The sequence below is a fragment of the Vigna radiata genome, unplaced genomic scaffold (assembly GCF_000741045.1).
Source record: "Vigna radiata var. radiata cultivar VC1973A unplaced genomic scaffold, Vradiata_ver6 scaffold_411, whole genome shotgun sequence".
Lineage (NCBI taxonomy): Eukaryota > Viridiplantae > Streptophyta > Magnoliopsida > Fabales > Fabaceae > Vigna > Vigna radiata.
This window is the reverse complement of record NW_014544153.1, coordinates 177,182-181,683: the sequence shown is the minus strand read 5'-3', so window position 1 is coordinate 181,683 and position 4,502 is coordinate 177,182.

The following is a 4,502-nucleotide window of genomic DNA, read 5'->3' as shown; positions in this document are numbered from 1 at the left end:
GGTGGTGGTGGTGGTGGTGGCGGCGGCGGCGGCGGTGGTGGTGGTGGTTGTGGTAGTGGTGGTTACAGTGGTTGTGGTAAGTTATGGTGGTGGTGGCATCTTTGGTGGTGGTGGTGGTAGTTTAGGTGGACGTGGCGACAGCGGCAGTGGTGGTGACGGTTGTGGTGGTGGTGGCAGCGGTGGGGGCGGCAGCGACAATGATGGTGGTGGTGGTGGTTGTGGTTGCGGTGGCGACGACGGTGGTGATGGTGATGTTTGTGGTGGTGGTTGTGGTTGTGGTTGTTCTGGTGGTAGTGGTTGTGGCGTAGATTGTGGTGGCGGTGATGGTGGTGGTGGTGGTGGTGGTGGTGGTGGCGGCGGTGGAGGCGACGACGGTAGTGGTGGTGGTCGTGACAGAGGTTGTTGCGACGGTGGTGGTGGTGACGGTGGTGGTGACGGTGGTGGTGATGGCAGTGGTGGTGACGGTGGTGGTGACGGCGGTGGTGGTGACAACGATGGTGGTGACTGCGGTGGTGGCGATGGTGGTGGTGGTGGTGGTGGTGGTTGTGGTTGTGGTGATGGTGGTGGTTGTGGTTGTGGAGGTAGTGGTGGTGGTTGTGGTGGCGGCAGTGGTGGTCGTGGTTGTGGTGGCGGCAGTGGTGGTCGTGGTTGTGGTGGTGGTGGTGGTGGCGTTGGCGGTGTCTGCGACGGTGATTGTGGTGGTGGTTGTGGTAGTGGTGGTGGTGGTGGCAGCGGCAATGCTAGTAGTTTTGGTGGTGGTAGTGGTTTTTGTTATGGTGATGGTTGTAGTGGTGGTTGTGGTGGTGCCGACGGTGGGGGTGGTGGTGGTGGTGGTTGTAGGGGTGGTTGTGCTTGTGGTGGTGGTGGTGGTTTTAGTGGTGGTGGTGGCAGCGGCAACGACACTAAACTGTTGTGCTTTTGCTTAACCAATCAAGACTATAAAAATAATATTTTGGGATTTTTGAATTTAAAGTACGGAAAAATAAACATGAATGCAATTTGATCAATTGAGGTTAAACACAAAACAATGGATGAATGGATGTTGTTGGGTACTAACAATTTCATCTAGTCCGCTCTCTCTTACATACTACCATTGAATATTAATTGATTGATTCAATTGTTATGCGACTTTCTTAGCCTCCCCTCAACCCGATCCCTCGGCAAAAAAGGGCCTAATATTAACTACTGACTTGCTATCCATAGCCTCCCATAGTAGTTAATACCGCATTATAAACAGAAGTTAGCGCAATTGATCGTCCTACCCCTATCACTAGGTGGTATTGCAAAATCAAGAGATTACTCACCAGTTCATGTCATTACTGTACGTCCCCATATCAATAAAGACAAACATCAATATATCGAATGAGTTAAACGATAAAGGCCTTAAGCACAGATGATAACCCAACAATAATCAATCAAAACATATGGAGACCATATAAATAATCAATAGTTTCAATAATAGAGAGTATCAAAAGATTACATTGTTTTCCCCAAGAACAATAGGATTTAGTTTACCATCGTCATGGAGAAACTAGGTGAAGAATGGAATGAAAGAGATACAAACCCTAAAAAGGAGAAAAGGAGAGTTGTCACCATCTCCAAATCTATCCCAAAGGGGTGAAAAGTGTGTTTCTGTGCCTAAGCCATCAAAAGATACAAAGCCTAAGACGTTCTGGCCTTTAAATAGGGCATAAAAATGACATAAAACAAGTCCAAGCCCAAACATATCATAAAAAATAACATAAAATAGGTCCAAGCCCATCTGACACCCGCCCGGCGCCAAAAATGGCCGCCCGGCGGTTTCCCTCAAGCCGCAGAACCGCCCGGCGCCACGGTCTACCGCCCGGCGCTGGTCAACTGCGCTCTGGTTGACTGGTTGACTTTTCCAGGTTGACTAGTTGACTTTTCTGGTTGACTGGTTGACTTTTCTGGTTGACTGGTTGACTTTTCTACATATCTTCAACCTTTCTTTCCTTTTCTTGAGTCTAAAACCTTCATCTTCAACTCCATTCTTTACTTTCCTCAAATTAGCTACAAAACAATGCAAAACAAGCATAAAATCGCTAAAAACANCTTTTGACTCTCTTCAGACTCATTCATTGAGTTTTGCTTGATTCTAAGCTCATTCCGAGTAGTAAAGGGTGTAATTTGGTCCAAATTGACATATGAAAATAACTGTTTTTCAACCTTCATCAGGTGATGGTGGTGGTTGTGGTTATGGTTGTGGAGGTAGTGGTAGTGGTTGTGGTGGCGGCAGTGGTGGTCGTGGTTGTGGTGGTGGTGGTGGTGGCGTTGGCGGTGGCTGCGACGGTGATTGTGGTGGTGGTTCTGGTAGTGGTAGTGGTGGTGGCAGCGGCAATGCTGGTAGTTTTGGTGGTGGTAATGGTTTTTGTTATGGTGATGGTTGTAGTGGTGGTTGTGGTGGTGGCGAGGGTGGGGGTGGTGGTGGTGGTGGTGGTAGGGGTAGTTGTGCTTGTTGTGGTGGTGGTGATGGTGGTGGTGGTGGTAGGGGTGGTTGTGCTTGTTGTGGTGGTGGTGATGGTGGTGGTGGTGGTTTTAGTAGTGGTGGTGGCAGCGACAATGGCAGTGACGGGGCTGATGGTGATGGTGGTGGTGGTGTTGGCGGCTATGGCGGCTGTGGCGGTGGGGGTGGTGGTGGTGGTGGAGGTGGCGGTGTTGGTGATGGCGGGGGTGGCAATGGTTGTGGTGGTGGTGGTTGTGGTTGTGGGTGTGCTGGTGGTTGTGGTGATGGTGGTGGTAGTGGTGGCGGTGGCGGTGATGGTGGTAGTGGTGGTGATGGTGGTGGTGGTGGTGGTGGTCATGGTTGTGGTGGTGGGGGCGACGGCGGCGGCAACGACGGTGGCGGCAGTAGTGGTGGTGATGGTTGTGGTTGCGGTGGGGGTGGTAGTGGTGGCGATGGTGTGGTGGCGCCAATGGCGGCGCCAATGGCGGCGACGGTGATGGTGTTGGTGGTGGTTGTGGTGGTTATGGTGGTGGTGGTAGCGGTGGTGGTAGCAACGGTGGCAGTGGTGGTGGTGGTGGTGGCAGTGACGGTGGGACTGACGGTGGGACGGTAGTGACGAGGGTGGTGGTGGTGACAACGGTGGTGGTGAATGTAGTGGTGACGACAGTGGTGGTGACAATGGTGGTGGTGACAGCAGTGGTGGCGATGCTTGTGGTGGTGGTGGTGGCAGTGGTGGTGGTGGTGGTGGCTGCGGTGAATGTGGTGGTGGTGGTGGTCGTGGTCATGGTCGTGGTGATGGCAGTGGTTGTGGTATGTTATTGTGGTGGTGGCATCTGTGGTGTGGCGGTGGCAGTGGTTATGGTGATGGTGGTGGCGGCGGCGGTTGTGGTTGTGGTGGTGGTGGTGGTCACGTGGGTCGTTGGTGTTGGAACAATCAATATCGTTCTGAGATAGAGTATGACGCAGCAGAGTAAAACTTAGAGTAAGCGGAGAGCGTGTTCGGTCACTTTTGAAAGGAAGTTGGTCCTTTTTCGCAAAACAATTTTCCTTCAGAAAATAAATCGAACAGTTTGAGTGCAGGCAAAAGTAACAAGTGCAAGGAGTAGAAAAATCACACAAGTAATTTTTATACTGGTTCGATTCAGAAGAATCTACGTCCAGTCGTTAATCACTATAAATAGTGATTAACAGTTCCACTAAAAAGATGTTTCTCAGATTACAATTATAGTGAATGAAAAAGCAAATAAATAAACCTTCCTTCGACGAGCGAACCGGAAGAAGACCACTCTGCCAACTCGAAGAGAACTGCTCCGGCAATCGACCAACGATTCGTGAGGTTCTCCTGTTCACGAGACCAGGCAGAGTACCTTGCTAACTCGAAGGGAGTCTGCTCCGGCTATTGACACACGATACGCGAGTCTCTCCTTTCACGAGACCAAGCAAGAGAACTTTGAACAATGCTTCTGAGAACTTCCCTCTGACAAACAATGTTCTATTAAGCTTCTCAGTTCAAAAACGTTACCTCTGAAAATTAAAGAAGCCAAATATATAGCCAATTGCACTAAATGCCAAAGATCAGGTCCCAACTGCCACGAATAATCGATTATTCAAGTCCGTTACAGGGTTTTCAAAAACTGATAATCGATTATATGAAGTGATAATCGATTATTCAAGTATGACTTGTGATAATCGATTATTGCTTCATGATAATCGATTATTCTAGTACAAAATGCAAGTGATAATCGATTATAGCTTATCCATAATCGATTATTCCAGTGAAAAATACAAGGTTTAAGATTTTCCTACTACACCCAATTTCTACAAGTTGCTTTTTTAAATAATTCTAATGTTCTCTTCAAATAACACTTCTTGCACTATCATCAAAACAATTCTTCAGGATTTACCAATACTCCTTATTGGTAACAGTTGGGGTGTTAGTGGTAGTGGTTGTGGTGTTGGTGGTGGTGGAGGTGGTGCGGTCGCGGTGGTGGTGGTGGCGGTGGCGGTGGTTGTGGTGGTGGAGGTGCTGGTGGTGGTG